Source organism: Vanellus vanellus (genome assembly GCF_965231255.1).
Source record: "Vanellus vanellus genome assembly, chromosome: 14".
In the NCBI taxonomy this organism is placed as follows: Eukaryota; Metazoa; Chordata; class Aves; order Charadriiformes; family Charadriidae; genus Vanellus; species Vanellus vanellus.
In genome coordinates, this window is record NC_138919.1 from 4,301,411 (window position 1) to 4,326,597 (window position 25,187).

General features: G+C 39.5%; 1 protein-coding gene across 2 annotated transcripts in view; it reads left to right on the top strand.

Moving 5' to 3' along the window:
- The window catches only part of RBFOX1 (RNA binding fox-1 homolog 1), a gene marked incomplete at both ends in the record, with an annotated part of 1,320,957 nt that overhangs the window by 422,608 nt on the left and 873,162 nt on the right, over window positions 1-25,187 (top strand). The gene's annotated exons all lie outside the window — the stretch shown is intronic.

A 25,187-nucleotide genomic window follows, 5' to 3' on the forward strand; every position in this document is an offset into this window, starting at 1 on the left:
TAGAGAATTCCTTAATATGTTCTTTCTAAACTACATTATTTCATACATGCAGAAATAATATGGAGCTGTCAGAATAGCACAGGGATTATAAGATATTCTAGCAGTAAACCTTCTGATTGCAGTTCAGTTTTAACAACACAAATTAGCAAAAACTTTTAAGTTAAAGATATTTTTTTTTTAATTTGGCAGTTACTTATCCTTCCTAATTCCTGGCTGTTTCCTTTACCATGCTTTACCAGGACACCAGTGGTATTGTCATCCCTGCACTCGTCCCTCTTCTTTTACTATCTGGTGCTGTGACAGCCCTCTCTCAATTGCACTGGGAATGGGGAAGCAAACAACTAGACTATATCAGTCTCTCATGAGCTCACCCAAGTCTGTATGGAACCCTACATTCTCTCTCTTAATAGGTAACTTCCTCCCTGTCTTCCAAATTTTGCATGTCCAGTGCATTTTTTTTTCTGACCATGGAAGTCGCAACTTCTGTCCAAGTGTTGCAACTGCCCCACTAGCTGCCCCCATGGCTTCAGTGGTGTGTATGTTCGGCTGTGCAACTTCTGCTCCACTGCTACATACTTTGTCCTTCTGCTCAAAGTCCAGATGCTCACTGTGTATTCAACAGGTTTGATCCCAAAAGAGAAGACCAAGCTCTGAAAGCTGTGGCGTAAGTGAAGTTGCATTCTAATCACAGATGATTTAGAAGCATTAATAAGCAATTGAAGCAAACTTCAATTCTTAAATTGCAGGTTCTAGGTAAATGAAGACTACTCCTGAGCACGGATGCAAATTTATCCTGTGCTTTTATTTGTTCCAAATAGAATTAATAGAATTCCTGATGAGAAGACACCAAACTGAAAACTATAAAAATACTTTAGAATAGCAAAGTTTCACTCCACTCTTTCTCATACAGGAGGTGTCAAGACTGCATGTTGGCAGGGTGGTATGGCTCACCATCCCTGTGAGCTGCACGTCACAAGGAGCTCTTGACGTACATCGCAATAAGCATATTGCTCAGGCCCGCATTGCTTGTGTAAAGTGCATGGAATGGCTGCAAGGTAGAAGAAGCTGACAGGGTTATTGGTGCTTGAAAGAAGACATCAAAACCACGAGTCTCTTGACATATAAATAGACAAGAACAGGTGAAGTTAGTATCACTGGTAATACGACTGTCCTACTGGATCTGTCGCTTATCCTTTTGTTTGTTTGCCACCGTAAGGAAGATGCACCAACGCTGCTGTTTCTCTAGTAGTAGCTGTTGCTCAGAGATCAGTTTAGGGGTTGGAAATATGATTGTGATTATTTGGAGAAGGTAAGCTATCTAAAATACAATCTTCCTTTTCAACCTGTTCCCTTAAAACATCGTTGATGATTTCAGTGCCAAGCAAACCAGCTTTATGGCCCTAGAGTAAGTGACTGGCCAGTGTGGCCAGGGTGTCCTCGTGTGTGCTGGGTTGACCTTGGTTGGTGGCCAGGAGCCCACGAGGGTCGGGATGGAGTGATCACTGGCCAATTGTCCTCATGGGCAAAACAGGCAACTTGGATTTAATTTATTGCCAATTAAAATGGCATCAGATGGTGAGAAACAAGGACAAAAAATAAAAACCTTCCCCTGCCCCCCCGTCCTCACCTTCTTCTGAGGCTCAACTTCACCTTTTCATTCCGGACTCCTCTACCTGCTGTCCCAGGTGGTGCGGGGCAACGGGGGCTGCGCTCAGCCCCTCACAGCTCCGCTCTGCCGCTGCTTCTCCTCAGGCTCCCCCCCTGCTCCGCCACTGCCGCCCTGGGGCTGCCGGGGAGCCCCTGCTCCGGCCCCCGCAGCCCCTCCTGCCCGCCCCGGGTCGGCAGGGCCGGGTCTCACACCGCTCTCCTCACCCCTCGCTGCCCGGGCAGGGTTTGGCCCTGCCTGGAGTGTGTTTTTCCAGCGCCCCCAACCTCACTGAGGGGCTCCGCTGTGCCCTGAGGTGGGGCCGGAACCTTCTGGAACCCGCCAGAACCTTCTGGAACCTCCTGGCTGTGTGAGGCAGGGGCGGCCCCACCCGCTCCTCACAGAGGCCCCCGCAGCCCCTGCCAGGCTCAGGCGCAGACGTCGGCTACACCATGTCTTAGTAAGACTCGTCTTTTTGTTCCCTTTCTTGCTGTAACTGTTCTTGTCTGTTCGTGCCGGCGGGAAGGAGGCCCTGCGGTTCGGGAGGTTGGCAGTGACGGGGCAATCGGCCTCGGGGACTTGCTGGTGAAGAGGCAGAGGAGTGAGGCAGGCAGGGGCCTCTGCGCTTGGGGAGTTCCTGTCGCCTTCAGAGACTAGACTTGGAGGAGTCGTACTGTTCACGGGTCATAAAAGATGCGGAGCGGATGTATCTTTAATTCAGGTAACTGAAGCCTTTTTTGGAGTGCCAAGTTGTTTTGGAAGAAGTATTGTTGCTAGAGTCATGGTCGGGGCTGCTTGCTACCTACCACAATGCAAATCAGCATTTCTGCTCTGACTCCTGCTTCCGTTTCTAACTGTTTAAAGTCATCATATTTCTTTTTATATTGCCCGGTTACATTTGGATATGCAGAGGGAATGGAAACCGCAACAGGAGATGTAAAAAAATGTGTAATTTTGTTTTTAAATTAAGGACAGACTTCTATTGAGGGTACCCTGCTAGCAAGCAACATAGTGTAGGAGAAAATAATCTCTTTTTTTGTTTTGTTTGCTGATCATTGGTGTGTTATGTTATACTGGAAGGCTTCTGCTCTGCCACACTTCCTTTGTGTTCTTCAGAAGAATGACTCCACTAATTTTGAGTGAAGTAGGAGAATGTGATTTGCCGACTGCTTTACTTCATCCTGGGAACAGATCTGAGATGTATTCAGTCTAGCTGCAAATGAGGCGCTGTTTTTAATGTGAGATTTAATTTTAAATAGTTAAACAGCTGTAGGGATGCCTGTAAGCAGCTACCGATTTAAAAAAAAAAAAAAAAAAAAAAACCAAACAAAAAAACCGGCAGAACATGACATTTATAGTCTTCTCCTACTCAAGCTACTCTAGTGGGAAATAAAGGATGATTTCTCACATAGCTGTTGGCAAACCTTGATTTTTTCAGGGTTTAGGCAGTGGTGTTAAGTGTTTTAAGCTTTGTATGTTAGGCTTTTCACTGTCTTCATCAAATTTCTCTTATTTGTTGAATTAATTTTTGACGCTTAGTCCTCATTTAAAAAAAAAGGGGGGGGGGAGGAGGGTGAAGAAGTCTCTACTGTATACGAGAAGTGTGTGCCTGTGGTGGGATTCCCATTAAGAAAGAGGTTCAAGGTTGGGTCTATGGCGCCCTGATGTAATGGTGCTGCAACATAGTGATCTTGTCTAGCAAGTTGGAGACCAATCTTCTGGAGCTGGGGCTGTAGGACTGATGTTTATTCATGTCAGAAAAACACAGTCAACAAGCCTATTGCATTTAACTCCGTCCCTTGGAGTCATTGTACAGTGGTGCCCTATTCAAAGGCCTGGCTATCTCTGGTTCAGCACTTTGCAAGTTGATTAGTTCAATACAAACAGAATATCCACTGAGGCTGCAGGAGCCACTCAGTTGGCCAAAAGTAAAGGTACTCCATCCTGAGACAGACTTAATTTGCCCAACTTGTTAGGCATGTTGGTATGTTCTACGTACGTAAAAAATACAGAAGTATTTTTAGCTGCTGTTGGTATTAAAATGATTTAATACCAGGGAGAGAAGGGTGAGAGAGGAAAGGCTTTTGAATATTTTAGTAACATAATTCTGATCTATTAGAAGTTATGGAGAAGATTATATGGTTCTGTTATTCAGAATATGTCTCATCAGGGTTGTGACTGTCCCAGAAATCACAAGAAATGCAAGATTCGGTGTGATATATATAAGGAGACTATTAAAACTGATAGTAACTTTCTAAATTAAAACAATTTAATTGTGCGGTTATATGGACCTTTCCACTGCAGTATGGGATTGTATTCCTTCCCTATGGTGAAAAGCAGAAAAATGATCTTATTCTTTTGTTTCATCTATAGATGGTATATAACTGCTTTTACAAATTATTAGGTAAGGCTGGACAAAGTAGTGGTTTTACATTTAGCTCTAGCAGGATAGTTGGTGGTTAATATTTTTCCTGACAGCCACTTTTGTGAAGGGTCAGTTTTGAATAAGCTTTCCCAGGACACTGCTAACCAGCAAGCCCACCGCTGCAGTGGAATTTAGCTGGGGTTTGTGTGGTCTAACTCATGGTGAGAGAGGTGAATTGAGATCTGTTATGTAAAGGTTTGAAAGTCAGCAAACTGACCTAGAACCGAAATGTGTGTTAGTGAAGAGCAGTGTTTTGCATTGCTGAGCAGATAGGTTGCTGAATTGGGAATGAGCCAAAGTGTCCTCGGGGTCTGGCAGCAAGTGATAATCTGGTTTGTGTGTTGCACACGTGGTGCTCAGGATGGTCAGATTTGCATTTGGTACGCTACAGACAGTAGTGTGAGCACCCCATGAGATAAGTTGGATATTCAAAGTATTTGTTTCTTCCTTCTGAGAGTAATCTCTAGGTTCTTCATGGTATTGGACCAAAAAATAGACTAAAATACCTCTAGGGGGCAGTTAAAACAAAACACAGTGGTTTGGTTTTGTTTGGTGGGTGATTTTTATTATTATTTTTTAATTAAATTGAGATATGCACTTTATATGTTGAGAAGGAAACAATTTGAGATGTTGCAATAAACTCTTTGGATTCTGGGCTTCTAAAATAGTTAGGTTTATCTTATGCAGTATAACCTATATTCTTACAAGATGAATATAACCCTAAATTTGAATAATCAGTTTTCTCCCCTGTGGTATTGATACCCATTTAATACTACTTTCATGGTGACTTTCAGGGTGAAGTTGTGAAGGGATTAGTAGCAACTTGTTTCACCTGTCCATAGTTGAAGTTTCCTTGGAAAATTTTGTTAACACACTATCATGGGCTAAAAATAGAAACTCAAGAGAATTACTCCAACTCAAGTAATATAATGCATCAGGAAACTTTTAATTTTATATTATAATTATTCCAAAGCACCTCAGACTAGCCACTCTTCCATTGTGAGGAGCGGTCTACACCTTTTTTTTTTTAATCCAAAATCTTATTTCTCAGAAATTCTACATCTGCATGTAAATTACTTGCAGTACTTCTGTTATCTTTGTTTCTGCTCTGCTGTGGAATTAAAAAAACCCAACATCTAGTAAGCTCTTAAATGAGGGGGTTTTTTTTGTTGATCTCTGTGTTGTAGCAATAAAGAGCAGAGTGAAGCAGCTGGAAAGTCTGCAGTGCTCTGTGGATTGCAGAGCATGACATGGGTGATTTCTCGCTTCCAGTAGCTAGCAGTGGGGTGCTTTTCAAGCCCCAGTTCTGTTAAAATTCTAGTCAGGAAAAGTTCATTTCTTTCTCCTTTCCCTCCCCGCAGCCCCCAAAAAAGAAGAAATATGTATTCTTGATAGTATGTTGTGAGCTGGATGGCTGGCTGTGTGGAAACAGCAGCAGTTGTTCTTCAGTGTTTATCTATTGAATGTTTATAGTAATTCCATCTAAATGTTTTTTTATGTTTTAAATACTAAATAAATAAGCATTTATTTACCTCTGTGTTAATTTAGTGACACATTGTCAGTTTCTTTGGTAACTGGATTCCAAAGAGTTCTCAGTAAGATGGATAACTGGATGAAAACTTGGCTTTGAAAACAGAATTTGCCTGCTGGCTTACCGGTTTACAAATGTCTACTATTTATTTCGGCACCAAATTATTATTTTGCTTTTTGGGTATGTTTTTTGCTTGCTGGTGGTTGTTCTGTTTTGTTGTTGTTGTAGGTTTTTGTGGTTTTGTGTTTGTTTTGGGTTTTTTTTTTGTTTTTGTTTTTTGAGTGTGTATGTGTTTACATACAGCATAGCTTGAAATGAATCACAGAATGGTGTAGGTAGGAAGAGACCTCTGGAGGTCATCTGGTCCAACCCCACAGCTCAAGAAGGGCCACCTACAGCTGGTTGCTCAGGACCATGTCCAGATGGCTTTTAGATTATCTTTGAGGATGGAGACTCCACAACCTCTCTGGGCAAACTGTGACAGTGCTCAGTCACCCTCACAGTGAAAAAATGTTTCCTGATATTCAGAGGGAACCTCCTGCATTTCATAGAATCATAGAATAGTTTGGGTTGGAAGGGACCTTTAAAGGTCATATAGTCCAAGCCCCCTGCAACAAGCAGGGATATCGTCAGCTAGATCAGGTTGCTGAGAGCTGCCTCCAACCTGACTTTGATTGTTTCCAGGGATGGGGCATCTACCAGCTGTCTGGGCAGCCTGTGCCAGTGCTTTACCACCCACATTGTAAAAAATTCCCCCCTTATATATAGCCTAAATCTTCCCTCTTTCAGTTAAAAACTGTTATCCCTTGTCCTATTGCAAGAGGCCCTGCTAAAAGGTTTGTCTCTTTCTTATAAGCCCCCTTTAGAAACTGGAAGGCTGCAGTAAGGTCTTCCTGGAGCCTTCTCTTCTCCAGGCTGAACAATCCCAATTCTCTTAGCCTGTTTTCCTAGGAGAGGTGCTCCAGCCCTCCGATCATCTTCGTGGCCTCCTCTGGACTCGCTGCAATAGGTCCATGTCCTTCTTGTGTTGGGGCCCCGAAGCTGGGCACCATACTCAGGTAGGGTCTCGCTGGAGTGGAGTAGAGAGGCAGAATCCCCTCCCTCGACCTGCAGGCCGTGCCTCTTGATGCAGCCCAGGATGTGGTTGGTCTTCTGGGCTGTGAGCGCACATTGCCAGCTCATGTTGGGCTTCTCATCAACCAACACCTCCAAGTGGTTCTCCTCAGGGCCATTCTCAATCCATTCTCTGCCCAGCCTGTATTTGTGCTTGGGATTGCCCCGACCCACATGCAGGACCTTAGGCTTGGCCTTGCTGAAGTTCATGAGGTTCGCACAGGCCCACCTCTCAAGCCTGTGCAGGTCCCTCTGGATGGCATCTCTTCCCTCCAGTGTGTCAGCCACGCCACTCAGCTTGGTGTCGTCTGAAAACTTGCTGAGGGCGCACTTGATCCCACTGTCTATGTCATTGATGAAGGTATTAAACAGTGTTTCAGTTTGTGCCCATTGTCTCTGGTCTTGTCACTGGGGACTACTGAGAAAAGCCTGGATTAGTCTTCTTTTTATGCTGCCTTCAGATTTCTGTACATGTTGATGAAATTCCCCCTGAGCCTTTTCTTCTCCAGGCTGAGCAGTCCCAGGTCTCTCAGCCTTTCTTCATATGAGAGGTGCTTCATCATCTTAGTAGCCTTTTGTTGGACTCTCTCCAGTAGCTCTGTATCTCTCTTCTACTAAGGAGGTCGGAACTGGACACAGTACTCCAGGTGTGGCTTCCCCAGTGCTGTGAGTAGATGAGAAGGATAATTTCCCTCAACCTGCTGGCAGCACTCCTCCTAATGCAGCCCAGAATATTCTGAGCTTTCTACACAGCAAGGGCACGTTGCTGGTTGTTCAACCTGGCGTCCACTGGGACCCCTGTGGCCTTCTCTGCAAAGCTGCTTTCCAGCCCATTGGCTCCCAGGATATCTTGGTGCTGGGGTAGTCCCTCCCCAGGTGTGGGACTTTACACTTCTATCAGCCCATTTCACCAGACTGTCAAGGTTCTTCTTGGTGGCAGCATGACCCTCTGGCGTATCAGCCACTCCTCCCAGTTTTGTGTCATCAGCAGACTTGCTGAGGTCACATTGTGCCCCATCATCGACATCATTAGTGAAGATGCTAAATAGGACTGGACCCAGTATACACTCCGCTTATTGTGAAGTTCAGGTGCAGCTGTACGCACAGCTTGGTGGTACTCCAAAACTTACAGGTACTCCAAAGATGCTTTTTCATCTCCTCTCACTATGATGTCCTTCAGCCTCATCCTAACTGCAACTATGATTCTGTAGTCGGAAGGGAGCACACTATGTATGCCGTTATTTCTTTCTGGTATTTTTGTAAAATGGTAAGGTGGACAGGTGCAACAAACCTATTACTTGTACAGCCATACAGATTTTTCATGAAACAGCAGTCTTTTTATGTTACCTTATTGTCCAGATGGCTAAGTATATGGTAGAACAGAATTAATAGATGTTGGGGAAATCCGCCTCCGTGTGGAACAGATAGTAACATTGGCAACCAGTCAAAAAACCCTCAGAAAGGTTGCAGCTGAAGGACACCACTGTTGGAAACACAGATGAAGATATATTCCTGAACTCAAGAAGGAAACACAGAGGATGCATTATTGTATGGAATGATTAGATGACTGACTAATGAGCCTTGAGGGGCAAGGAAATTGGCTACAAAAGCAATTAAATGAGCCCCTGACATTCCAATGTACTCTGTATAAACACTAAACTCTTACTATGTTTAGTTGGCAAAGCAGAACAAGTGGCATTTAAGCATACAAGGCAAACTGTTACAGGAAAAAAACTTGTGCTAAACAGATTGTTCTGCCGAAAGTGTGTTAGTAAATGCTTTTCTTTGTCAGAAGGTGTGATAACACATTGTAATATTAGTATTATAAGTCACTGTCCACAGTTTTCATTAGTTATTCTGGATATTCAAACCAATATGATACTGTGTTTAAACCCGTATTCTCCTTTAATCAGTCTATTGTTATGTACCGTTAGGTATTGATCGCAATTTTCTTTTTCTTTTTTTTTTCCTCTAGGGACAAAACTTCGCATAAGAGTCCAGATTCGAGTAAGAGAAGGGTCATTTTGCATAAAATCTGATGAACCGACATATGATACTTGTTTCTGTAACATAATATGACATCTATTAAATGCATTTAGAGCAGGTGGTGGTTAGTTTCAGTACCGAGGAGTGTAGTCAGCCTACCTATGAACCTTCAAGAGAGGGGAAGTTGACTACAAAAGCGGTTAAATGAACACTTGTCATATTGCCAGATTGAATTTTTAAAATGGCTTTACTGATTGAAGGATTCTTCTTTGCTTAGTAATGGGTAACTATTCAACGTTAGTTGTATACGTCCTCTAGGCAAGATGGAACAAAAGGTTTTCCTTCAGGCTTAGATGGTTAAACTATATTATTCCAATTCTCATAACATACAACTTTAGTATACAAAGATCTTGACCTTGGGTGGTGGGGGGAAGGCGTTTCAGAGGCTTCTACGCTGACAGAGGGGACTTTTCCTACAGGGGGAAACTGACATGAAGATTTGCTCAGGTTTCTCTTTTGAGTGTACTTTCAAATTTCTTGGTATTTAATTTGTAGTCCCACCCGCTGGAATTCTGTTGTCAGGTAATTCTGGGGAAGCCTGTCAAGATCAGGTTGTGGTTTGAAAGGCAGTCCTAGTGAACTGAAGCTGAAGTGTTCATAATATTTTAAGATCAAAACTAGGTTTGGTGGTAACATTGCTAGGGGTGGTCTTTAGCATTGTTTTAAGTAAATTTCTAGCAACCTTGTCTGTGTAGAGGTGCTGAAAGTGTCACTAATTTCTTTTTTCCTGATAAACGTGTGCATCTGAAGGAGGCTTGTTTAAGAAAGTGGTGATTTGCATGTATCTACTGCAGTTGTAACTATGTATGACAAGGAGCTGGGCTAGGTCTTTGAAGCAAGTGGTTTATCTCCTCTGTAACTGGCTGGTAGCAAAGAAATTTGGTGGTGTTTTTTATCTTTAAGAAGAATTGCAAGCACTTCTTAAAAATGTTGAATAATGTTGAATTTGCTATCAGAAAATCATGCTTGGTATATAAAAATAGTGTAAAATTAATCATGTATTCATTTCCCCTTTACTTCATTAAAGTCAGATTCAAAGGTCCCCCTATAGTTGGAGTTTACAATATGTATTGCTGAAGCCCTAAAATGTGAGAGTCCCAGTTACTTAACAGGATGAGAATTTTAGATTTCTGATCTGAAGGAGCTTTATTATGAAGTGACATATCTGGCTTTAGAGACAGAGGTGGAATTGGTACATCTGAAACGAATGAATAATATATAAGGACTAATACTAGCTTTGCCTCATGAGTTGGCCTTACTGTTTAGCCTCAAGCAGAAGCAAGAAACACAAAAAAAGAAAGGTTGTTAAGGTAGACAGTTAAATATTTAATACCAGCCTCTGTGCTGTACATTCTCCTTTTGTCGTATTCATGGAAATATATTTTGGAACTGAAGGAAAACATTATTTATATTACAGTAGTGGCAGAAAGGGCATATTCGATTGAGACATCAAAGTGTCAGACTTGTAAAAGGCGTAAGAGAAAATTCCAGGATTAGCCTTAAAATTTTCACTGTTATCAGTACTTTCGGGTATGCTGGGTCTCATTTTGATTTTCATTTGGGATTTGTCTGTAACAACCCTGTTTTTCTTTCCTCTTCATAGTTAGGTAGAAAACCAGGTAGCACAAAGGGGTGGTTGTTTTTCCAGTAGCAGTTTTACCTTTCAAGCCCTCTGAAATTCATCCCATCAGTTACAACACAGCTCATGTAACTCACATCTTGTGTGCTGCCTTCTGTCATTAAAAATTTTTGGTAAACCTCTTGGGTACAAAAATATAATCTGAATTTCTGTTTTCTGAGCAAAACAGGAGGTGGATATTACACGAAGGAAGGGGCTTGGAGTGAAATGGATCTTTGGGTGAAAACATCAGAAATGTTTAGAAAAATCTAAATTTAAGTATTTTCTTCTCTCATCCTGGAGGATGTTGTTAGAGCGTTATGGTGTGTTTGAGATTTTTATTATCTGATTTGTCGGTGATGAGTGAAGATAAAAACACATCTACCTGTTGGCAGTTGCACGTATTGCAGCACTGTTGCACAGGTGTCCTGGACTGATGATCATTCAGGATCTGTGGAAGCGTAGATGATGTTGTTTCAGGACTTTTGCTGTTCAACTGAAAACAAGAATTAAGTACAGATTCAGATGAAGATTCAGTTCTTTAAAGAAGAAAAAAAAAAGTTATTACAAAGCTTAGTATTTTTCTCTCTGGAAGATTTAAATGTTTGTAAATAAGTTTTGATGTTTGCATCTACCTGCTTTCTCACGAAGATAGAGTAAGGGCTCAGCTATTTAGCATGGACCCAGTATTTTAATCTATGTCACAGGAACCCTGCTTTACTGGGCACTCTGTCTCAGCTAAATACAACACTTCTACAGTTCTATGAGAAATTTTGCTCTATGTTTTTCTTGTAAGACCTTTTATATATTAAAAGCTGTTTTAAAGATGCTCTGGAATTAAGCTTTACATTCTCCCTGCTGTGTCTTGTTTCACTGAGTTTTAAAGTGTATTCAGTGACTGAAAGAAAGAGGGATGTCCTGATCACAGCTATGTCTTGCTTTGGATTCAAGTCAGAAATCTACATCTTATTATGCTGGTGTTTTAAATGAGAAGCAGTTATAAATACACACATGTGTACATACATATATATGTTCACACTTTTCTTCCATGTTCACACTTTTTTTCCTTCTTATTTGGAGCTTGAAAAAAAATTGTGATTGGAAACTGAATGCTACAAATACAGCTGAATAATCACTTCTTCAAAAGATGATTCATGTAAGAAGGAAAATATAGCCCCAAAGCTTGGAAAGATGAATAGTATGGGAAGTAGAAGTGATGCAGTACTTGCTTCCTGGGGCTGAACAGTCAACTCCAGTGCTTCTGGTGCTGCTAGTAGGCTTGGCAAGCGGATACCGTGTAAAGCTCAAAAACTTGAGTGTGATTTCACTGAGCTTCTTGGAATACTGTCACTAGTAAGAAGAGCTGTTCTTAGGTTGCTGTTGCTTGAGATTGAACTGATCAACAGCCTTAGGCAGGCATTGCAGGCAAGAGTGGTAAAAGAAAGAAATAGGGAGCTTGAGGAAGACTGTGAAAGAGTTTAACGTTTTTTTTTTCTAATTAGTTGCTGAATACATGGTTAAGGTTTTTAAGAAACGCAGTTCATCAACCACCTGGAACAGAATGATAAACTAGTAATGTTAAAAGTATGTTTCAGATTACATAGCATGTAGAAAGTAATTTCAAAATTTTTTAAAATATAAAATCTCTTCAGAAGTGTAAGAAATATGCTGCGACTTCAGTTATCTTCCCTATTGACTTAACCTGGTGTATATATAATACAATCTATAACATTAAAAACTGGAGGTAAGGTAGTCTGGCTCAGCTGTCCCTTGTATAACCTCCTTTATAGCTTCTCTAGTTGCAATTACGGAGTCGTGATAAAATTGTGGGATGATCCTTAATTGTCTACATCACAGAGAGAAGGTGAGCATTGCATTTGCGTAGCCTAAGTAGTGTTTTGTACGTAGGAATAGAAAAGATGAGTGTGAAAGTAGAACGCCTGAAGGGTTTTGTTTGAAGTGTGGACTTGGCAAGTGGAACGTAGGGCCAAACCCTCTCTTTTCTGTACACCAGTGGAAGAGGAAACTGCAAGAAGATTGACCTTCAAATGTTCTGACTCTCAGCTGGTGTAAAACTGCCTGTAGTTTCTCAGATCCTGGTGACGCTACAGTTTGGCACTCTGTAGCTGAAGATGTTGGTTTTCTAGTGTCAGTGCTGCTTCTGCTCCAGTGCACATCTTCAAGAGCAGCAACACAGTACAATAAAAGCATGCTTTGAAACGTAGAAATTTTTATTTTCTTCAGTGATATGTGTTGTAATTGACAGCTTATTTTTGCAGTGACTTCCAGTGTAGTTAAGAAATCTGAGACCCTGGTTTAACGTTGGATAGGGCACTGAAGTGCTTCACTGAATCAGGACAGCATCTGGGTTCCCCAAGCTAAACCAGTGAACATCAGCAACAGCTGAGTGAGTATGGGCGTAAAAGCGCACGTATTTTATCTGTGCTTCTCTGTCAGAGTTCAGGAAGGCAGAGCAGTGTAATGTGAGGAGTCAGGTTCTCTAAGCATACGTGCATTTGTGTTTTGTTGGTTGTTTATATGAAGAAAAACTAGAGATAAAATTCATACCAGATTATAAGCATGTTACTGTAGAGTTTACAAATTTTCATGCAATATTTTCAAAATAACAGAAGATGTTTATCAAGGATTTTACTATAATTTGGGTACAGATTAAGTAGAGATGATATTTTATCAATTTGTACTTCATGCTTTTGCATGAAGTTGATGTATAATTTGATGTTGTAAGCTTTCCCTGCAGGAAAAAAAACCACCACCATCTCCCACAAGCTGAGTTAGAGTGGATTGTGTTAGAAAGTAAACGAGATTGCAAAGTAATGGTGTTACGGGTTATGTTCTGATGTTATTTGTGCTTTGGTTTGTAGATTAACATGTGTGATGAGTTGCTTCGTGTAGAAAAGATTACATTCCAGACCAGTAGCCTAACAAATAGTAGAGAAATCAAAATTAAGTAATGTTTAATCTTTAGACACTAATAATGTACTTTCAAAGACCCAGAGGAAGTCTGTGTAATTAGAAAATTGGAAAATATGTACTCAAGTATCTTCTATCCAGTTTTCCTGTTATGCTTGCGTTAAATTAGAGTAACTCTGTGAAGGAGTCTATTTTATAAGGTATCAGGAGATGGATCTGAAAAACAATTTATTTTTAATACAAGTATGTACTGGATAGAGGTCCCATAAATAGAATTATAGATAATCGATCATAAAACCTGATATTTTCTGTAGAATAAAATATTTGTGTCCTGCAACTACAAAAGCAGAAAGCAAGAATTTTCAAATATTGTAAGGAAAATCAGTTTTGAGATGGTAGATAAATGTATGTAATAGTAGGGGTACAGGACCTCATGATTGTTAGTCAAGTCAGTTCAGAACCAAGTCTCCGAGGAGAATGCTTTTTTTCTTTTATGATTTTGTTTTCCTCATGTTTGCTTTGAAGTACTTGTAGCTAAGGTATGTCAAAATTAGAAATGTATCAACAACATATGGTAACAGGTTCACTGTCTAAATAATGGATGTTTCATAAGTGCAGTTGACTTAAGGATCACTTTTCACCACTTGGAGGGCATTTAGCTATAATTTTAAGAGTTGAAAAGAGTGCCCTGATATACACAATAATTTGATTGGTAGAATAAAGAAGATTGATTGTTATGCAGTGGGTATAAAATTATAATTATTTCCCCCTGTATTACTGATGAAGGACAATTTAGTTCTTGAAAGGAGTTGATCCTCCAAATTTCTGGCATAAATCATTATGTGCTATACATATTCCACACAATATTTATTGCCATAAATGCTGTGTGCTGGAGCTCCACAAAACAGAAGTTTAGTTGGCAGATTCAGTCAGAACAATAGATGTTCAGAGGAGGGGACACTTGCTTTTTAAACCTATAAAATAACTGGAGCATATTGTATTCTACATTCTCTTAAAAATATATATATTTTTTTTTTCTTTAAACCTTTGCTTGGAGCCTTGCTAGCTAAGGATCCTGATCCCTTCTTTTTTTAAACAAGCTTAGGGTTAATAGATGCGCTTTCTATGCTAAAGCCTGTAGCATCTACTGTCCTATGCTTAGTTAGAAATAAAGTGCAAATAACCTGTTTGTTTCCTTTTCAAGTACATTTTGACTTTATTTTAATTTTAAAATAGTCGTAGGTGGAACTTCTCTTCATCTTACTTTTTTTGTTTGTTTTTGTTTCACCCTAGTTAGATGTAGACCTACATTCTTCCAGTGATCCCATTTTTTCGTGGAGACCTATGACTAATACTCTTGGAAAAACATCCATAAGAGTTTGGTCCCTGAACTGTGATACAGACAGACTCTAAGCATCTTAGTCTCAGGCTTCCAGTTCTTACTTTAAAAAATAAGGATTATTTTAACTCTCGTGTGGTGCCTAAAATTGCATCTGTGCATACTGAGAAGTTGCTGTATTTTTGATAGATGTGTGAATTTATATGTTTCATCATAAAATAGTTTGGGTTGGAAGGGACCTTTAAAGGTCAGCTAGCCCAACTCCAACCTCAGTGATTTCACATCTGTGCCCAGTTGGGAACAAAAATCTAGGTGTTTTCCTAAGTAAATCTTCAGGTAGCAAGGTTGGGTGGTATTTTTTTGTGCACACAATGTAACTTAACTGTGGGTTTCCTCAGAAACTCTTATCTCTAGAAATGTTTTGGCATGTTCTTTTTTCTATATCTGGCCGGAAGAAAGGGATGCGATATTTGCAGTCCTTGTTCCTACTGGAGCCTAGTGGTTTGAATATTTGTTCAGGGAGTGAATGGAAGATGCGTGTTCTGTGCCCAGGGGGGAAAAGACGTTAAACTCGCATTGTAATTCTCCATAGAGAGATCCTAAATCACACAGGCTCCTGGTGGCAAAGGTGGTGCACTCCCCTCCTCCTGTTGAAGCTATGCCAGCTTAGCTTGCTGTTGTTTGGGTTTTTGGGGGATGTGTGTTTGTTTACTTTATTTTGTATGGTAAGCCAGCAAGTCCTGAAAAAAGTATAACTTTGTCGAGTTTGGATCATGCCTTGTGGGACAGAATAGGGTTTTGATCCCTGTTCTCAGGATAAATCTGTGTAGTAGTTGATGGTTTTATTCAAGATAAAAGATGGAAACTAGTACATGGTACTCTGATGCCCACTGAGGCATTAACATTTTCTGCTGTACCTGACTTTTCACAATGAATTTTCTTCACAGCTTTCTTCTTTGCTAGCCAAGTAGGGCACTGTAAAAAGAAAAGTGGCAAATATTTTCATCCAGAATAGTGTACAACCTGTAGCTAGGAGCTGTCTTCTAGAAGGATATAGGTAGAATTATTTTTTTTCTTTTGGGCAGAGAAGGGAATTCATTCTGGATTTCTTAATTACTGGATGGGTGCTCTAACCACTATGCTGATGTACAATTGTTTTTTTGGAAGCCTCAATGAATCCTTAGCCACTGTCACTGGGGGGGGGAATCTCAGTCAGAGTGAGAGGCTGTAGGAGTATCTCTGTATATGTTCAGAAAGAGAATTCAGTAGACAAATACATGACATATATTTTAATAAAAATATGTATATATTTTTGTATATATGTAGAAAGACTGCATCATTATAAAGCCTTGTTGCTAAAAGATTGGAAAAGGAAGGAGTTGCATTAACTTTTATGTTTCTTAAATTCACTTGTACGTATGAAAGTTGAGAATGACAGTGTGCACGCTACAGTTGCACATGCTTTATTTCTTTTCTGCAATCTGTCATTAGTGAATGAGATAACTGAGTAGGAGGAAAGACTGAATTCAGCCTTCAAAAATTACTATTACTATTAAGTTGGGGGGAGACATCAAAAAGCTGTGTACTACTCCTTAATAGATGTTCATGGTTTTCAGCGTTTCATAATTCCTTTTTGACTCAGTCATCTGTAGCAGTTGTATAAATTACTTCTAATTATGCAGTATTGCTAAAGAATTTTGGTTTTACTTTGCAGTGTGTCATTATTAGCTCTGAGGAGAAAAAACAACTGTATTGTTTGGTGTGTATAAAGGACATTTAAGAAAAGGAGGGTGAATTCAAATCAAAAGAGAGAAGGGAATTTAAACCTTTGCCACAGATGTTTTCTTTAGAAAGGAAATGTAAATTGTCCCTTTGCAAAGTGAACTAAATGGAACATCTGTGAGTTCTTGTTTTCATTCTTCAAACTCTTCTCTTTCTACTAGTCTTAGAGATGCATATTCTCTTGATCCTGCTTCCATTGCCGGTTAACTTCAGCAGTGCTGGACAAAGTCTTTTATGAGGCTGAGAGAGTTGGGGTTGTTGAGCCTGGAGAAGAGAAGGCTCTGGGGAGACCTTATACCAACCTTCCAGTACTTGAAGGGGGCATACAAGAAGGCTGGGGAGGGACTTTTTGCAAGTGCATGTAGTGATAGGACAAGGGGGAGTGACTTCAAACTGGAGGAGGGGAGATTTAGAATAGATATTAGGAAAAAAAAATTTCACTCTGAGGGTGGTGAGCCCCTGGCGCAGGTTGCCCAGAGAAGCTGTGGCTGCCCCATCCCTGGAGGTGTTCAAGGCCGGGTTGGATGGGGCTTGGAGCAACCTGGGCTGGTGGGAGGTGTCCCTGCCCAGGGCAGGGGGGTGGAACTAGATGATCTTTAAGGTCCCTTCCAACTTAAACCATTCTATGTTTCTATAATTATATTTTGCTAAGTGTGAAGAAAGTAAGAAATGTAAAAGAAAATCTGTTATGTTTTCCTTTTTTGTTATTATTGGTAGTGTACAGTAAATGAACCTTGATTAGCTGTGGTTACTCAGGTTTATATTAAAGACTCTCAAAGCTGCAGCCCAGAAGAAAAGAGCCTAATGTGATTAAATCTGGCCTTTATTCTTTTGATTCTGAAATAATTTGAGCTTTCCAGAATAATTTGTTTAGCGCTTGAGCAATTGCAGCAGATTCATGAGGTTTCTCTGCAGTCTTTGATGGCATCTATGGAGCATTACACAGCTGGGCTGTGTTCTCAGTTGCTCTTCCCTGTGGTGTGTTTTCTCCTTAGCCTGTTCCAAAGGCAGAGCTTAGGAAGAGCTCCCTGGGACACTCCTATTGCTCTCCATGGTGCAGCTACATGGTTCTGTTGGGTGTGCAGTGTCATACGAAGTCTTCGTCTGTGCCCTAAGCTCAGCTTTCTTCTGTGATAGACCCCTGTCCTGGGTGTCTGTGTCCAGCTTTAGGTAGTGTCAGTCTTCTCTCTTGCACGTTCATCTGGACTAGATCTCAGGCTCAATTTAGTGGTTACAGATTGCTCCAGTGCATGATTCTGGGGAACTTTTTTTTAAAAGCTTGCCATTTCTTATCCTCAGGGCTTATGGAAAGGAAACCAGATTTTATATTTTAAGAATCAGAATTAACTGGATGGAAAACCTCGTATGCAAATGTTGTAGTCGCATGGTTGTAGAGTAGAATTTAACTGTAGCCAAAATATCTTGCATCAAAGAATAAATGCAAAGAAATGAATCTGTACCTGGTCACACGACTGATTAATTTGTGACTGCCAACTGTAAAACAAATCAGAAATAAAATTTAGAAGAAAACTGCAGACAGATTCTGCAATAGCAATGTTGAATTGTTTTGTAGGATGAAGACAGGTGATTTTTTTTTTCTTTCCCCCTCCCCCCCCGCATTTACTATTGAACTTCAAAACTGGATAATTATATTTTGTAACCATCCTGCACTGTATAGATATTGTGGTGTTTTCAGTATTGAGATGGAAGGACAGCACTGTCTGCCCTGATAAAAAGTGTTGGTGCCAGAGCAAGGGGCTGTGAAGAGGAAAGTGTGAGGACAGAGAGCAGACCTCCAGCTCTTCCACTCTTGCCCGATTAATTCTCTTTAAATGGGTAAGAAATAGATACCAAGTTAGATCCATCTTAGGTCCATTTTCATTTCTGACTTGGTGCTGATGCCATACCTTGTCAATGCAAAGACAGTGGTACAGGAGTGTCCTGGTTTGAGGTGACAATTGAATGCTGAGAAAATGAAAACCAGAGGGCAACTGTTTGTTGGTAGCTGCCTGAAAATGTGGCAGCACTGTGTCCCGAGTCATAAATCAAGAGGAGGGAGGGCTTTGCTGCTTTTCTGTCCATGCTGTGTCTCTACCAGAGAGAGGAAAAACTGCAGAAGGAGCCCCTAAATTCTCTCTATCTAGTGACAAAACATGGTTTTCACAACACTGTTAACATAACAAATATGACCAACTTCCTCCTCTTCTAGGTGGAGTAATTGAGAAGTTGCACAGTTGCTTTTGAAGGATCTAGAAATAGATCCCTGACCCCTGCATGGCAGGCGTGAATCTTGTGCGCAAGCTGCAGCAGGGACGTGCTACACCGGTGCTGTGTTTGGCTATATTGCCTCTGTTTTCCATCCAGAGATCCCATCCGAGGCAGGATTCGTAACTGTTAGTACCTGGCTGCTGTCTAGTTACATTAGCCGCTTGCAAAATTTGTTTCATGGTTCCATTTTGCTGATTTTCTTCACAGTGGATGAAGAATGCTGTCACCTATTTATGCCTTGTCTTTGAGCGGTTGAGGTCTGTGCAGTGACCGTAAAGATACTGGATTTAAACCTTGTTAATCACAGTGTTTGTTGTCCATATGGTTCTGCTTTGTACAGTCAGTTTTATTTTATTCAATGTCACTTCCGAGATTCTCCTCTTAATTCTAATGTAGAAGAATTGTAACATTGCATTGTGGAACAAAACGCGCAAGCTTAGTCTGGTATTTAGCTTTTGTTATTTAATCTGTTCTCCTTGATTTGGATTTGAAGGTCTTTCTGTTCCTGTTATTTCTTTAATAGCAAAAAACCTGTTCTGACTATTTTTCTAGAACTTGCAATATTAATTCAGAGAACATTTTTTTTTAAAACATTTTACTTATGTTGTGCTGTGTAATGGATTTTGTTTAAAGCATTTAAAATGTTTTTGAAAATAAAAAGCCTTCTCTGTCTACAAGTAAAACAACACCACAAGTTTTTCAGCATCTACAATGTTGCTTTTATTTTTGTTTATCTGACCTGTGCTGCGTATGTCTGACAGGGATGGGGTACATACGTATACGCAACATAACCATAACTAAGTTTTTCTGTGTCCTTTTAGTTTTACTGTTTAATACTGGAGGTATAAGGGAGGAATCCTTATCTTCTAAAGAAAATATATTCTTTGAGTGGCTGTAAGTTGATCATGAACGATGTTGATGGTGTGACAGTGATACTAAGCCAGAATCTGCACCTGCTATTTTTTTTTGCTAACAGGGAGACTTAATTTTTGCCTTCGCCTCATAATATCAACCTGACTTTTGTGGAACAGTCAGTAAATCATGAAAAAAGAGAGATAGGTGCATCCCATGCAGGATGTATATTTTCAGGCCATAATGTTATGCAGCTGAGAGTAGAATTAGTTTTTCCTTCTGGGACTCTGTCTTTTAAAACATTTCACAGCCAGCAGAGAAATCTTAGAAACTGTTTTTACATCTTGATCAGTAATACAATGCAGGCTAGTTTGGTCAATTTGACATAATATTGTTCGCACTCTCCTTTAGTACTAAATGAGTACTTTAGACATCTTTAAATTCAATATTCTCCTTTTAATATATATATATAATATAGAATGTAAGTCACTAGTTTGAACTTTGGGAAGATAAAGTAGTTTCTGGCCAAAAGACTAGTTTGGTCACTATTTTGGGTCTGGAGAGACAGGTACGTGTATGTGTTCATGCTTGCTGCTGGTAGTTTCTATTAAAAGCAGAGGTTGTTGAGCAGTCTGGCTCTAATGCATATCCCCCTCCAATTTTAGGAAAATGGTATATTGTCAGGGCACAGCAGGGAACTTAGCATCACCACAGCTAGCACCATACCTAGTCTGTGAATAAACTGACTTCATCGTCTCTTGCTATTGATCCGTCAGCTTTCATGCAAGCACTAAATTCATCCTTAAAAAATAATTAGCTCCAGTGTCTTGGCAGAATTCCAAGTAGGCAATTACATTCTGCCTGCTTAAAAATACCCCCTGTAGTTACAATTGGATAACTTATAGTGACAGATGATTGTGTGTTTTGTGATAGGTTTTCGGTGTGGCTTTTTATCAGTGTGAAGCCTGCTGTAATGCCACAAATGCCTCACACTGCAAGAACCTATTGACCAGGATGGCTTATTAGCATGACAAAGAAAAGTGTCTATGGAAAATATTTCTCCAATATTTTAAAGACAAAAGAAGGAAGATTTAGATGTTCCTTGCATGCTTCAAAATTTTGAAGGCAGTATCTGTAATGTGCCTTTAGGACGATGTGCATTGATACCTAAGAGAAAAGCTAAACCGAACCTTGCTTGTTTTGTAGAACTCGCTATCAATTATGGACCCAGGACTGACATTTAAAATGGTTGAGAAAACAGAGGGAAGATCCTGATTTTGTTTGTTGACTGTAGTACTTTGGGTTTAATTTGATGTTGGATTATTTCAGAAACATTGTTTAATAGAAGAAAAGACAGATAAGGAATAAAATACATATTAGCTTACACTTCCCATTCCAAGGGTAGTAAAATTGAAATCTTGTTTTCTTTTCTCCCCCCCCCCCCCCCCTTTTTTTTTGACACAGAAAATGCAATTTATGCTGTCTAAATAACTTATATCTGGTATTAAATAGTTTGAAAAGACCAGGAGAGAATTTGGATTTATAGATATTTGATGAAACACTAGATGATTAAAAAAATCCTTAAGTAGGGGGAGATGAAACTCCCATCTCCTTCCACAGTTGAAGACCAAAGCTACATTTTGATAAAGAAAACATCTGACTGGACAGGTCTGATACATTTCCTGTTTATCTAAATTTTGTGGCCTTCATATTGGCGAAAGAGGTGGAAGGGAATTTTCACATTTCATGGGCTTTGTCTTTGTTATTGATATAGATACTCAAATGAGCAGACGTGGTCTAGACATCAAGTCCTTGCAATTATATGCTGTCAATAGGGCATTTTTGGAGAACAATATAGGAAAAAAAAATAAGGTGAGCAGCCAGTCTGAGGGCTTTTCTCCCCTTCTGTTTTGTCTTCTGGTAATGGAAAACCAAGCCTATTTTTGGGAGTTCCCTTTGTGTGAAAGCATGGCATCTCTGACATGAGTTGCGGAGAGTTAGCAAACCTTGCAAATTGAAATATGAAGAACTAATAATTCTAGTCTTTCCAGCTCAGGAGTTTGAGAATTAAGAGTCAGTCCTTTCCTAATCATGAAATTGACTTAAATTTCAATAAATGCTTTTTTTTTTTTTTTAAACAGCTTTCTTCTTCTTTCTATATGCAGAGTTTTTTGGAGATTATAGTAGAACTTCTAGGCAGTTCTTGTTTCAGATCTACGTCTCTTCTGTCTGAAATAAAAGGGATGAACATTGCACTTATATTATAGAGACCTGGGCAGTTTCACACTTTATAAAGAGCATAAAATAAATAATCTTATTGATCTGCTGAGCAAGGGGGGGAAATTTGCTGTTGAAATATTTCATTTAATCTTCTCCTGGCATTATTAATTCAGACAAGGTTGTTGGTTGTATAATCTCTTAGAAACAAACTTCAGAACAATTTTGAGAATAACATAGTAGCTCGGATGGTTAATGTATGTTTGAGGACTCAGTTTATTGGCTTTGCCTTTACTTTTCTTTTCCAGTTCACTTTATGTTTTGTTCTGTCTTTAAGCAGTAAAAACCATCTGGAAATTGTAGAGGCAGTTGTATCACATGGTTTCTATTTTCAAATTGAGTATTATTTAGGAAATTATCAGAATAGCTGCTTTTGATTTCTGATGTGGGTCTTTAGTATAAATTCTCATGTAATTAAAAAAGCAAACACTGAGAATATGCACTCATTTATGAGTTTCATCCCAAGTAGTTTGAACTTTTTTGCTACATCTCATTATGCATGCTTTTATAATTTAATTAACACTACCTCCATTTAGCATAACTGGTATAGCTTTAGTAGTGTGATTTAATGATTTAATGCCATAGTAACAATAAGTCATTCAACATTTGTTTTGGATTCGAAGTAACAATTTCTGTGTTTTTCCTGTTTCTGATCATTAGTCTAATCATTCCAAATTAAACAAGCAGAAAAAAAAAATGAAGCCAATTTTGGTTTTGATATGGTTTTCTTTCTGCAAGGCATGATTCATTTGCTTTTCTGCCCATAGTAACATCTTTGATTTCATTTCAGAATAGTGAAAGTTGTGGTTGCCTCTTGCTATGGGTATTTTGTGTTGTCTTTGTCCTATCCCAAGTGCTTCAGAACTGAAATAGCTTAAGCTGTCTGTATGTAGCCATTTTCTCTCTGTGCATTTTGGCTTTGTCAGTTCTTCCTTTTCTTTGGACATCCTTCCATGAATACACCCTGTATAGAGAGCTTTCCTACTACACAGTTTATAGATCTCAGATCAAATTATAAGGACAGCAATTAGAAACACATTACTTTAATGGCATCTTTAAAATCGCTGAGAAGCCATTGAGAAGCAATAGAGGCAAAATTTTTTAGTGCCATTTGTTTGCAAAGTCACATTTCAGTGTTGGACTCTAGAAGTACAGTAAAACAATATCTGTAATCTCCGGGATTTGCAGTGGTGTATGGGAAGGATTAATGCTGGCTTGATTTGCAGACCTCAGCTTGAAGTGCAGGCCTTTGTAAAGATGAATAAAAGACTGGAAGCAGTCTTTTATAGGAAAGTAGAAAATGCTTATCTGAAGATACTGGGACATTGAATCTGATGCTAACCAGCAATGCTAATGTCAAGATGGTTGCTTTCTTACGTACAAGATCAAGTTGTCCTCATGCCTCTTTATGGCAATATCAGGTGCTTTGAGAAATTAAGATCTCTTATTTCATGTAATTTCAAACTGGATCATACCACAAAGCATTTTTTTTTCTGCTTGCTATCAGTAGATCAATTATTAATTCATGGTAAGTTTCAAGTTATGCTTTGCCAAGGCAGAGTATGTGATACCAGTTTTGGAAGGCATAGAGTCTGTGGTATCTGTAGTTCTGCAGTGAGTGATACCTATTCCTTCTTCAGTAGTATGCATTTGACGTGATAGTTGTCTCAGAGGCAGCTGGAGAACGGCACTGCAAAAAGGTGCTGATTGATAGAGGCTGAAAACTCTTTATTCCTGATTTGCAAGGACCATAGTGCTTTATACATGCTAGTGACGGATTAATGCCTATCTTTTCTCAAATACAGAAGAGGGATTTTTATGGCACAATAACAATGACTCATCTATGGATTCTAACTGTGGTCTCTATGACTTTATTGCTTCTTCTTATTTCTGGGATACCTCAGAAATATTGACTTTTGCAGTGAAGGATGTGAGTGGACTGTAGTTATCTTCTCATTTATTCTTCTTCTGTACATAGACTTGGTGTAACTATGCATTCCTAAGACCGCCGTTCCCGTTTTGATTTAGCAAAGACACATGTGTACCTACTGTGGAATCTGTTTTGATTGTATCATTCAGAAGAAGCCTGAATATTGCTGCTTAAGTACTTGTCAAGATTGAGTTTTGAGCAGTGAAATACTGACTGCCTACTCTTGTTATACAGCCTCTGCTCTGGGAGCCCACTTCAGCTTTAGAGATTGATTCTGAGTGGAAAAGGCATTCTGGCACCATGGGCTTTCCAGAAAACCTTGGCTTCTTCTGAGCCTCCAGTTAGGAAGTCAATTTTTAAAGCCCTGAAGTAATACATTAATTGCACAAGTCCTATTGAAAACTTGGAGAACCATTGTGACATGCAAACTGCTGATTGATTTTTAATCGAAAGATGACAAATTAGGGAATATCAATTGAGAGTGAAGTATATGTGACAGACGATTAACTAACAGTGATGCTAACTAGGAATTCTAACTGCTAAGAAGGCACTCACCTGCAGAGATGGATCAAATTCATGCTAGATTTTGAGACAACATTGTTTAAAATAGAATTAAATTCCATACCAGTCACATTTGGTTTTCTTTTCACTTATGCTAGTATAAATTCGCAGTAACTCCACTGAAAGAAGTGAAGTTCCTATTGGTGCAAAACTAGAGAAAGTGAGAAATATCTGGAGTCTGAGACTTTTAGGTAGACACTTCTGCAGAAATCATAGGACTCGCTTACGTAATGGAAACATCCTATAATTTTTACTGTGCCTTTTTCCCTTGTTGCCACACATTTCTGTTGCCAGGGTAACCGATCATGAATTGTTCATAGTAAGTGACCTTGTCACTGCTTTTATATACGCCATGAGTTATTGTGCACAGGATATTTATAGAATTATAGGGGTGATTGTGACTGCCTGAAGACAAGCAGATTTTGTTTCATTAAGTCTTTTCTGTAGAATAAGAGGCTAAAAACCATACGAGAGGAAAATGCTAATGTTTGTCTGCAGAATAAATCTTCCTATTATTCAGATAGGGGCAAATACAGCTAATAAGTCATAAGGCAGCTGGATGAAAAGTGGTCAGCTCAGCCTCCTGTATGCACTGTTTCCATTTGATGCTCTTCTGAACTGGACTTGGATATATTCAGATTTACTCTTCTGTGATGGATATTTTTAGAGATGCCAGAATATTTGTTAAGCTATGTCAAAAAGGGTGCATGATGCACATTTAAAAAAAAAAAAAAAACAACAAAAAACAAAACCCCAAAACAAACCAACCAACCAAAAAAAACCAAACCCAAAACCTCCAAACTCGCTTTCTGAACCATTCCAAATGGCAGGAGCTACTGCTTATTCTCCTTGTCCTGACATTCTGTTCA